This window comes from Tursiops truncatus, chromosome 4 (assembly GCF_011762595.2).
Source record: "Tursiops truncatus isolate mTurTru1 chromosome 4, mTurTru1.mat.Y, whole genome shotgun sequence".
In the NCBI taxonomy this organism is placed as follows: Eukaryota; Metazoa; Chordata; class Mammalia; order Artiodactyla; family Delphinidae; genus Tursiops; species Tursiops truncatus.
In genome coordinates, this window is record NC_047037.1 from 66,134,723 (window position 1) to 66,147,786 (window position 13,064).

General features: G+C 34.9%; 1 pseudogene; it reads left to right on the forward strand.

Annotated features, from left to right (window-relative positions):
* Positions 1 to 6: 6 nt before the first annotated feature.
* Positions 7 to 6,740, forward strand: LOC109551917 (TP53-regulated inhibitor of apoptosis 1 pseudogene; annotated as a pseudogene).
* The last annotated feature ends 6,324 nt before the right edge of the window (positions 6,741 to 13,064 follow it).

Below are 13,064 nucleotides of genomic sequence, written 5' to 3' on the forward strand. Positions count from 1 at the left end.
AAAAAAAAAAAAAAAAAAAAAAAAAAACCAGGAATTTGATGTTGTTTGGAATAAACAGAATTTCTTCTTTCCCAAAGCCCACTGCATGTAGTTATGCAGTGAACGTGGGCACAACTTCCAAAGTTGTGACCTTTACTCTAGATATCATATACTTGTATGTTTGTGACAACAACTGTAGCGAGCTGGGGAAAAAAGTGTTTTGTTGTGACAAAACCAGCATATGATGACAATTTCCCAACAGAAAGAAGTGAAGTATCTTGGGTAAAGGACAACATTTTATAATTTACACAGTTGCCATAAAGGCTAGGGGCTCTCTAATTTGTTCCTCAAAGTTTTGCTTTTAAAAACCACCTGAGCTCTTGATTTCATTCATACCAGTAGGCTTTAGGAATACACCAAGAGCCATCATTTAGTTGAAAGAAAAAAAAGGCAACAGACAGCCAAGACCCCTAGACCTTTTCTCTCCTTCCACAATCATACATTAATGTATGCAAAACATGATAGTAGGGACCCACCTAGAAGGAGCCAAAGTATGATTACAGAAGTGCTTTAGACTTAGCCATCACCCTCAGAAAATTCCCAATCGAATTTATGAAATAACACAAAGACCAATAGAGTACGATGTGATGAGAGACATAACTAGTACAAAGTGTTGAGGAAGCGCACCAAGAAGGAAATAACTAACTCTGCCTTAGGGGATAGGAGAGAGCTTCAGTGAGGAAACCACATTTTACCTGAATACTACAGAATTAGTGGGGACTTCCCAGGCAGAAAAGGGAGGGAATACTTCCCAGAAAAAGAAAATTGCACATACCTATTTCAGGAAAGTGAATGACTCTGTTACAAAATATTAACTGAGGCTGGACCTTGGGGTGCAAGGGGTGTGGAGGAGAGTAATGAAAGACAAATCAGGCAAGGCTGGTTGAGGACTGGGAAAATCATGGAGGGCCGCGTCTGCTAGGACTTTGAATTTTATATGAACATGGAGCAGAGAATTGCAACCATGTAAAGGAGAAACTTCAGAAGCTGCTGAGAAGAGTGGGGCACTTTAGAAGCTGAGTTTTAGAAATTTCTGACAGCACTGTGGACGTGGACTGGAGGGAATCAAAGGACTAGTGGAATTGCTAGTCCAGGTAGCAAAAAGACAAACCTAATTTCAGGAACCACTTAGGAACCTCTGGCCATGCAGGACATGATGGAAAAGCCCTAACTGTCTTAAGAACAAGAATTTGATTCTGACTCTTGTTCTGTCCATGGCACCAAACAGCTCATGCTACTAGTTCCCGGTATGCCACCTACTCCTAAAGCCCACCAAGAGCACAGGTATTCATTTACAATCCCTTTATGATTGGCTCTCATAGAATTTTGCTTCTTTTTTTCAGGGCATTTTTCTCATATTTGGAATTAGTCTTTCATATGTGTGATTATTTGACAACTGTTGGATGATCCTCACGAGACTCTAATCTCTGAATGATCAAGGATTGTGTCTGCATTTTGTTCATCACTATCTCTGGAGGCTAGTAGAGAAACTGACATAGAGTAGATGCTCAGTAAATGTTTGTTGAAAGAATGTTGACTGAAATATTGAGAAACAGTTGAGGTGATGGCATTCTGCTTGGGAAATGTTTAGCTTTTCTTGCTTTTCAAAATGACAAACAAAATATTTAATCTGCGATTTAATTACTATATAATTAAATTTTTTGACCCTTTATATCAAATTTCCTCTCCAACACTACATGTGAACACTAATTCTGTAAGTTAAATTCCAGATCTGAAATTCACTTGAAATGGGAACCAAATTTGATCACATTTTTTTATTTTATGGACTTTAAATTCCCAAAATAAAATAATACTGACTGCTTAGCCTGGATTTAATGATTAGTATTTCTCTTTCTTTCTCTCTCTTTCTTTCTTTCTTTTTCTTTCTTTCTTTTTTCCTTCCTTCCTTTCTCTCTTTTTTAAAAAATTTTCTTCTATAACTAAAGAGGACTCTTTTAACCTAAGGTAAACCAATTTTTCCGTCATGACTTTAAATTTGATGAGGTTCCATTAAAAAACTCCATGCATGTCCTACTTCTTACAGGCATACACATAAAGAGACAGTCAAAGCACTTCATCAAAAGCAGAAAGATTAAGGCAAAAGATTACACAACAAAACCACCCACATTCAGTTTTGCAAGTCTAACAGTCAGCCTGAATCATCACCCTAGAGCGCCTGCATTCCGTTCCAACCCAAGTCTTTAGCTTACCATTCAAGACCTGAGAAAACAAAATTTTAGTATTGGTGACCAAAAAGGCAGGTGTGTTTCTCTTTCCTTGGTTACTCTTAGCCCTGGAGGCAGCAACTCTTTCTTGTTTTTTTACTTGGTAAACGCATCTCTTGTGAGATAATTAAAGAACCAGCAGAAACCTTAAGATCACCAAAGAATAACAACTAGTTCTAGCGACAGAATCTCTGGCTTAAGAATCTCAGAATATAGTTTTTGAATCAGTCTTACGCAGCCGTGGCTCACTCCCATAGCAATATCCCTCATGTTATTCATCCCATCCTTTATCCCATTTTTCTCTTCTTACATTTTTATTTATTACTTAGCCTGAAGTAATGACCCTCTCCTGTTAATCCTAGTCCCACTTCAAGTGTGCACTCAAATGTCACCCTCATGTTCTCCCTCGTCATTTTAGGAAAACTATATTATTCTTCTGTCTGCATTCCTGCAGTACGTGGCTTATACACCTTTGCATACTATTTCTACTCTCTACTATACCAGTCACATGGTTGTCTGTTATTTTCCTGTTATTAGATTGCAAGCCCCTTTAAGTCAGTAAATGTGGAATTCATACCCATAGGCCTACTTAGAGCCCAATTTGTGCCCTAAGCAGTGTAGACAGGTGATAATAAATCATGAGTGAATGGATTATAAAAAGTATTTGAGAATCTTTACAATAATAGATATAGATACAATAAGACAATTAAGTTACAAATAAAAGAAATATTTTTATGGGAACAAGAAATGAAAATATAAAGCAAGGTCAATAGAGTTATTGTAGTGGAGCATTAAAAGTAACATTAACTTCCTGGCAACTGATGAAAAAAGAGAGCTAAAGAACAAGATTACTCATATGAATTGGATAGGAGTAAGTGGAAACTGAAACTAGACCGGTTCTCACAAAGACTGAAATTGAGTCTCAAATTATCACAATCCCTTATAGAATTGAGATGATCAACCTTTTTTTCTGTGAGCTAAAAGAAAATAAAATACCCTTCAGAGGAAGAAAAAAATACAGAGATGCAATAATTTTTATATACAAGGCCAAGCATTCAATCAAAAATTACCAGTTAGGCCAAGAATAAGATAAAATGGTGAAGACAAAAACAAACAAAGAAAACATAGCCCAACAGGTGAAAAAACACACAGAAAAAAAAAAAAATGTATTTTTCCAAACTGACAGAGGGAATTAATCCACAGATTCAAAAAGTTCTATATAAAACCACCCTTAGACACATCAGGGAAAAAATACGAAAAAGAAAACAAAAGCAGAAAGAAAATTTTAAAAGCATCCAGAAAAAACAGACACGTTTCTTTCAAGGAAGTAAAAGACTGATAAGTTAACTCTTCAAAGGAAATTATGGGACATCTGAGAGCTGCTGCCAGCGCCACAGACGCAGATGCCACAAACAGCATAGGGGAGGCTTGCACCAACATGAAGCATGAGTACAATTAGTTCTTCAATCACTTGTTTGCACAGATTCCTCAAGGGGGATGGCTCTGGGGACCCGGGCACCTACCTCTTCAAGCGCTACCAGCAGTGTGTTCAGAAAGCAATAAAGGAGAAGGAAATTCCTATTGAAGGACTGGAGTTCATGGGTCATGGCAAAGAAAAGCCTGAAAGCTCTTCTTGACCTTGACAGTCACCTTGAAAATGGACTCCTCAAATCAGGAAGTTGAGAACTCTGTATCGTGTCCATTAAAGCTGTGAAGATAACATCGATTTGATGCATTTGGGCGGGTGGAGGGGTTACCTTTCTTCCTTCTTGATATTTTTGTCTCACTTGTAAAAGATGATGAACCATCACTCTTTGCTTTGAGATTTCTGGCTTTGGCATCTCAGCAGGAACGTAGTGTGCTAAATAATGGTATTATGGTTGCAATAGTTGGTCTGGGATCAATTTTAAATATATCTTGTGTGTAAATGCTGATAAGCTTGTCAGGACGACCACGGTTGCCTGAGTTATGCTTTGAAGGACATTATGTATACCATACTGGGGTTATTATTCATGGAAGCAACTGGTTAGGATCTCTATTTTCTCTCAGGGAGCTAATGCTCTGGAAAGGATTCCTAGCACAACAGTTTTGATCAGTGCTTGAGAGCACAGTTTCATTTTTATATAGTAACTTAACTGTTAAGATTGCTGGTGGACTGGGTTAGCTAAGAGGAAGACAGCTTTTAACCGTTCCCTACCTTAACTAGAGGTGTCAGATCTCATATTAAGATGTGAAAGCTTCAAGAACACTGCAGTGAACACCATTTCAGAACTCATGGTGTAGTTTAGGAATTAAGATCCTTGGAGTGGCTATGGAAGAAGATCCTAAATTTAAAAGATTTGCTCTTGCCAACTTTCAACTTAAGTCAATGAATTAAGTCAACCTGTATATCATAGAAGTGCCAAAATGCTGCATCTGGTTAAGGAGTGGCAGGGAGGAAGAGTTTGCTTCATTTGCCTTGTTTACCCACCCTACCTGTAGTCATGAAGACTGAAACAAATTGTAACATTTAGTTTCCATTATATGCCCCTGGAACTCAGTGCACTTTATGGAACAACTATCGCCCTGTAATCCCATACATCCCATATATACACTGGGGGGAGTTTTATATGTTTTATAATTTAAAAATGAAGATTTATCTAAGCTAGGTAGTATGGTATAACAAATGGAAACCTCACTGATTTCTCAACTTTCTACAGTAAGTTACACAAATATCTTTTTTTTTTAATGCCTTAGTTCAGACTCTTTCATTTCTCCCCTGGGCTATTACAATGCCTTTTCTTTTTTCTTTTTTTTCCAAATCTATTTATTCACTTATTTTTGTTCATCTATTTTTTTGGCTGCGTTGGGTCTTCACTGCTGCACGAAGGCTTTCTCTAGCTGCGAGGAGCGGGGGCCACTCTTCGTTGTGGTGCGCAGGCTTCTCATTGCGGTGGTTTCTCGTTGCAGAGCACAGGCTCTAGGCGTGCGGGCCTCAGCAGTTGTGGCACGTGGGCTCAGCAGCTTTGGCTCATGGGCTCCAGAGCACAGGCTCAGTAGTTGTGGTGCACGGGCTTAGTTGCTCCACAGCATGTGGGATCCTCCCAGACCAGGGCTCAAACCCGTGTCCCCTGCAATGGCAGGAGGACTCCCAACCACTGCGCCACCAGGGAAATCCCGAAATATCTTCTTAAATTGTTTATATAATGGCACCCAAAAAATGTCAGGGTCAGGTGGGCCCTTACACACTTTAGAATGTCAGGTAGTCTCCGTAATTGCATATCTTGAGTAATGTGGTTCAATTTTTTATGTGCCCATATAGTATGAAATTTGATTTACAGAAGGCCTAGATTCTATTACCTCTTCTCCACTTTACCAATTAGTAACTTCATATTTAACATGACCAGTCCTTACTGTCATTGCAATACATTTTGCATTTATATTTTGACAGGTTAAGGTCCATGATACAAAAGTTATTTGGAACCCAGCTGAGGGAGGCCAGGCAACAAGCTGGAGTTAATTATATCTGTCCTGAAATAAGCCTGGCCACAAGCTGGTCAAAACCTTGCACTGTTTTGAATCTTACCACAAAACTGTTTGGTTGAGCTTTGAGAATAAAACAAATTTTATTGTAATTGCTACTGAGGGAATATTTTTTCTGAATGTTCCTCATGCTATTTTGACTTTATCCTGCCCATAAAATGATTCCAACTATCTCAGCTATTTCAAGGGCTTTACATTTTGAAGAGGAAATCTTATTGCTCTTTAAGGGTGGTTTTGTAAGTATTGCTGTTGTTTCTCCTAATTCTTATGGCTACAGGAAGGTTTTAATTCCAGAAACAAATAAAGCCAGCACTATATGCAAAAAATAAATAAATAAATAAATAAGGGAAATTATGAAAGCCATAAGAAAATAAAATGATACTGAAAAACAATGAAGAATAAATCTTACAATCTAAAATTATATACCAAGGGAAAATATCTTTCAAAAGTAAACATAAAATAGAGACATTTTCAAATAAATAGTGAGAAGATTCACTGGCATCAGACAGGAACTAAATGATATACTAAAAGGTATCCTTTCAGTAGAAGGAAAATGATCCTAATTTTCAGAAATGCAAGAAGGAAATTATCTTACAGAAATGTAAATAGGAAAAAGTAATCACTGGGAAGTAAGTAAATAAAAATGAATATTGATGATATAAGCAATACTGGTAATATAATGTGGGGTTTAAAATATATGTATAATTAAAACACTCAACAATAATAACAAAAAGCGCTGAATGGGGAAAATAGAATTTAATTGTCCCTAATTCCTCACATTTTTCTGAGAGATAGACAAAGTGCTAGTATAGAGTAGGTGCTAATAATTCCAGGATTTATGCTGTAACCCTTAAAAGAAGAGAAAAATAATTTATAACTAATAAGCTAATAGGTGGGAAAATGGAATAATAAATTAAAAAATGATTAATAAAAAGAAGACAACAAAAGAAAAAAGAGGAACAGATTGAGCAAACAAAAAACAAATAGAAAGATAGGTTTAAACTTAAAAATATCAGTGATAAATTATCTGTAAACAGACTACATATTTCAGATTTGATAAAAATAAAAATGCACATTCAATTTATGGGTCACACTATAAACATAAATCTGTAGAGAAGTTAAAAATAAAGGAGTTGAAAAAGATATTAACCAAAATTTACCAAGTGTTATTCTATTAACCTCAGGCAAAGTAGGCATTAAGGCAAAAAGCATTACTAGAAATAATAAGAAATAAAAATTGTAACAATTATAATTCTGCCTGTACCTAATAACACAGTCTCAATATATAGAGTAAAATGTGATATAACTACAGTCAAGGTGAGAGATTTAAAACCTTCTCTAAATATCTGATAGGAAAAGCAGACAAAAGTCAGTACGCACAGAGAAGAGTTGAACTATATAATTAACAAACTTGATCTTAATGTTCCAAAGTATTAAAATAATAGAGTATGTTTACTAGAAAAATATAATATAGCATACTTACAAAAATAATGTAAAAATCTCAAATGTTTGCATATTAACCAGTATACTTCTAAAATAACCCATGGGTCAATGAATAAATTACAATGTAAATTACAAAATATTTTCAATGGCATACAGAAAAATGTGGCATATGAAAACTTGTATTATACAGCTAAAACTGAGGTAAAAGAAAAACTTTTGACTGTACAGGCATGTATTGATACTAGAAAAGAAAAGTATATTAAATACATTTGTATAAATATACAAATGAAAATTTAAATCATAATATGAAAATAAGATTATTGAATATAACATTAAAGTAAACCTGTGAAAATAACATTAAAGTAAACAGAAAGAGAACAGAAAGAAGATAAGTTCAGAGTACAAATTAACAAATAAAACCCAAAAGTACAATAGAGAATATTAAAAAGCTGAAAAAAATTAATGAAATGATAAACATTATAGCAAGATTGATCAAGAAAACAAAAAAGGACAAATGACCAGAATTAGGGAGAAAAATGAGACATCATTATTGATACAGATATTAGATAATAAGAGAGTGTTAAGAAAAAATTTTGACCAATAAATTTGCAAATTAAATAAAATGAACAAACTCATGAGATCATAATTTACCAAAACAGACACAGAAAGAAAGAAAAAATCTAAATAGTCCAATATCTGATTTTTAAAAAAGAGTTTGTAATTTTAAAACATCTCACAAAAAGTACTTGCCAGGCACAGATGGCTTCAGAAGTAAAAGTTCTCAAACATTTGTAAAAGGAGGAACATCGCAGAAAGAACAAACGAAGGCAAAATAAAACATTTTTCTTTTTCTTAATTGATCTAAAAGATAACCATTTGCTGAACATATAAGAAAAACAATGTATTGGGTAGTTATAGCATATAGATAAGTGAAATGGATGACAACGATGCCATCAGAAATAGAAGGGAAGAACTAAGAATCTTCTGTTATAAAATATCTGCATTACATGTAAGTGGTATAGTGTTGTTTAGACAGTGGACTTTGATTAACTTGAAATGGATATTGCAAACAATAGGGTGATCATTAACTAATTTGGAATAAGTATAATAGATTTGCTCAGAGAGGAGATAAATGCTATCATATATAATAATCAGGAAAAGTTTTAATTAAATTAAGTCAGAAAAGAGGGAAAAAAGAAACATATATCAATCCAACTATGTCAATAATCACTTTAAATGTGAATGGTCTAAACACGTTGAAGAGAATAAAATGTCAGAGTGAATAAAAACAAACAGAACGCAAGAGTACATTGTTTTTACAAGAAACTCATTTTAAATATAAAGACTCAAATAGGTTATTAAGTAAAGACATACCATGCTAACTATAATCAAAAGAAAGCTAGAGTAATTTTATTAACTTCAGACAAAGCAGACTTCAGAACAAGGAAGAAGAACAGAGTAGGAAGACTAAAATCAATAGAAGAGAATAGAGGCCAGAAATAGACCCATACAAATATAGTCAACTGACAAATGTACAAAACCAATTCCATAGTGAAAGGATAGCTTTTCAATAAATGGTACTGGATGTCCATATGCAAAAAAAAAAAAAAAACAGTAAGGAAAATAAAAATTAACCTAGATAGAACTTACACCTTTCACAAAAATTAAGTCAAAATGAATCATAGACCAAAATGTAAAATGCAGAACTATAAAACCTTTAGAAAAAGAACAGGAGAAAAATCCATGTGATGGGTTTTTAGATACAACACCACATGTACAATCCATGAAATAAAATTTTAAAAATCATCAATTGGTCAATCCCAATCTCCCAATTCATCCCACCACCACCCCATCCCCCTTGGTATCCATACATTTGTTCTCTACGTCTTTGTCTCTATTTCTGCTTTGTAAATAAGATTGCCTATACCAATTTTTTCAGATTCCACATATATGCATTAATATACGATATTTGCTTTTCTCTTTCTGACTCATTTCACACTGTGTGACACTCTCTAGGTCCATCCACATCTCTACAAATGACCCAATTTCATTCCTTTTTATGGTTGGGTAATATTCCATTGTATATATGTACCACACCTTCTTTATCCATTCCTCTGCTGTTGGACAGTTAGGTTGCTTCCATGTCCTGGCTATTGTAAATAGTACTTCAATGAACATTGGGGGTGCATGTGTCTTTTTGAATTATGGTTTTCTCTGGGTATACGCCAGATTGCTGGGTCATGTTGGGGTTGATATATATACACTATTGATACTACATATAAAACACACAACTAATGAGAACCTACTGTCTAGCACATGGAACTCTACTCAATGCTCTGTGGTGACCTAAATGAGAAGGAAATCCAAAAGGGGGGGATATACATATAAGTATAGCTGATTCACTTTGCAGTGCAGTATAAACTAACACAATATTGTAAAGCAACTATACTTCAATAAAAAAATCATTTGGGCTTTATTAAAATTAAAAGCTTCTCTTTTGAAGATAATGTTAAGAGAATGAAATACAAGCCACAGATTTAGATAAAATTCTTGTAAAACACATAACTGATAAAGGGCTTATATCCAAAATGTACAGAGATCTCTTAAAAATCAACAATAAGAAAACAAACAAGCCAATAGAAATGAGCAAAGGATCTGAGCAGACACCTCATGGCAAATAATCATGAAAAGATGCTCAACATAATTTGTCATTAGAGACTTTCAAATTAAAACAATGAGATACTACTATGCATCTACTAGAATGGCTGAAAATTTAAAAATTGAAAACAAAATCTGACAATACTGATCACTGCTGCAAATGCAAAGAAATAGGGACTTTCATTTAGTGCTGGTGGAAATGCAAAATAGTATTTAAAGGTTGGAAGACAGTTTGTTAGGTTCTTACAAGGCTAAACTTATTCTTATAACATGATCCAGCAATTGCACTCCTAGGTTAATACTCAATTCATATGAAGAGTTATACCTACTCCAAAATCTGCACAGAAATATTTACAGCAGATTTATTCATTTTCACCCATCCTGGAAGCAGCCAAGATGTTCTTCAATAGGTGAGGGGATAAACAAATTGTGATACATCCATGCAATTGATACTATGCAATGATAAAAATAAGTAGCCTATTGAGTCATGAAAAGACATCTAAGAACCTTAAATGTTGGTTGCTATGTGAAAGAAGACAGTCTGAAAAGGCTACATAGTGTATCATTCCAATTATATGATATTCTGAAAAAGGCAAAACTATAGAAAGAATTAAAATATCAGTGGTTGTCAGGGGCTCAGGGAGAGGAGGAGATGGTTGAATAATTGACACATGGATGATTTTTAGGTCAGTGAAACTATCCTGTATGATATTGTGTATATACATAACATCATGTGTTCATCAAAACCCATAGAACTTTATAGTACATAACATAACCCTTAAGGTATGTCAATTTTAAGCAATCACTTAGGAAATCGGAGGATCCCAGGAAGGAGGGTAGACTGTGACGAGGAAATTTAACTGTATTACAAATATATAAAATAACCTCCTGGAAGGGCTTAAGGGAAAAGGTGTTGGATGAAATTTGGAAATTAGTTGAGTGCGTAAAACTAAAAGCAAAAGGAATTACACATAAGCATTGTACTCTAGTTAATAACGTTGCTTCCAATGGGAGTAAGGGTATTAATTCCTAAACTGCTATATGTATACTTAAACTGACCAATTAAGTAAGTGAATGGTAGGAGCTGGATTTCTCACTGTTGGCATAAGGGTTTACAGATAAGCAGATTAAGGGGACTAGAGTTATCAACGTTTTGGGCTTTTTTTTAATTGTTTAATTTAATTTTATTTATTTTTTTATACAGCAGGTTCTTATTAGTCATCAATTTTATACACATCAGTGTATACATGTCAATCCCAATCACCCAATTCATCACACCACCACCACCACCACCCTGCCACTTTCCCTGCTTTGTGTCCATACGTTTCTTCTCTACATCTGTGTCTCATTTTCTGCCCTGCAAACTGGTTCATCTGTACCATTTTTCTAGGTTCCACATATACGCGTTAATATACGATATTTGTTTTTCTCTTTCTGACTTACTTCACTCTGTACGACAGTCTCTAGATCCATCCATGACTCAACAAATGACCTACTTTCATTCTTTTTTATGGCTGAGTAATATTCCATTGTGTATATGTACCACTTCTTCTTTACCCATTCATCTGTCAATGGGCATTTAGGTTGCTTCCATGACCTGGCTATTGTAAATAATGCTGCAATGAATATTGGGGTGAATGTGTCTTTTTGAATTATGGTTTTCTCTGGGTATATGCCCTGTAGTAGGATTGCTGGGTCATATGGTAGGTCTATTTTTAGTTTTTTAAGTAACCTCCATACTGTTCTCCATAGTGACTGTATCAATTTGCATTCCCACCAACAGTGCAAGAGGGTTCCCTTTTCTCCACACTCTCTCCAGCATTTGTTGTTTGTAGATTTTCTGATGATGCCCATTCTAACTGGTGTGAGGTGATACCTCACTGTAGTTTTGATTTGCATTTCTCTAATAATTAGTGACGTTGAGCAGCTTTTCATGTGCTTCTTGGCCATCTGTATGTCTTTGGAGAAATGTCTATTTAGGTCTTCTGCCCATTTTTGGGTTAGGTTGCTTGTTTTTTAATATTGAGCTGCATGAGCTGTTTATATATATTGGAGATTAATCCTTTGTCCACTGATTCATTTGCAAATATTTTCTCCCATTCTGAGGGTTGTCTTTTCGTCTTGTTTATGGTTTCCTTTGCTGTGCAAAAGCTTTGAATTTTCATTAGATCTCATTGTTTATTTTTGTTTTTATTTCCATTACTCTAAGAAGTGGATCAAAAAAGATCTTGCTGTGATTTATGTCAAAGAGTGTTCTTCCTATGTTTTCCGCTAAGAGTTTTATAGTGGCCGGTCGTACATTTAGGTCATGAATCCATTTTGAGTTTATTTTTCTGTATGGTGTTAGGGAGTGTTCTAATTTCATTCTTTTACATGTAGCTGCCCAGTTTTCCCAGCACAACTTATTGAAGAGATTGTTTTTTCTCCATTGTATATCCTTGCCTCCTTTGTCATAGATTGGTTGACCATATGTGTGTGGGTTTATCTCTGGGCTTTCTATCTTGCTCCATTGATCTATGTTTCTGTTTTTGTGCCAGTACCAGACTGTCTTGATTACTGTAGTTTTATAGTATAGTCTGAAGTCAGGGAGTCTGATTCCTCCAGCTCTGTTTTTTTCCCTAGAGACTGCTTTGGCTATTCGGGGTCTTTTGTGTCTCCATACAAATTTTAAGATTTTTTTGTTCTAGTTCTGTAAAAAATGGGTAATTTGATAGGGATTACATTGAATCTGTAGACTGTTTTGGGTAGTACAGTCATTTTCACAATATTGATTCTTCCAATCCAAGAACATGGTATATCTCTCCATCTGTTGGTACCATCTTTAATTTCTTTCATCAGTGTCTGATAGTTTTCTGCATACAGGTGTTTTGTCTCCCGAGGTAGGTTTATTCCTAGGTATTTTATTCTTTTTTTTGCAATGGTAAGTGGAAGTGTTTCCTTAAATTCTCTTTCAGATTTTTCATCATTAGCATATAGGAATGCAAGAGATTTCTGTGCATTAATTTTGTATCCTGCAACTTTACCAAATTCATTGATGAGCTCTAGGAGTTTTCTGGTGGCATCTTTAGGATTCTCTATGTAGAGTGTCATGTCATCTGCAAACAGTGACAGATTTACTTCTTCTTTTCCAATTTGTATTCCTTTTAATTCTTTTTCTTCTCTGATTGCCGTGGCTAA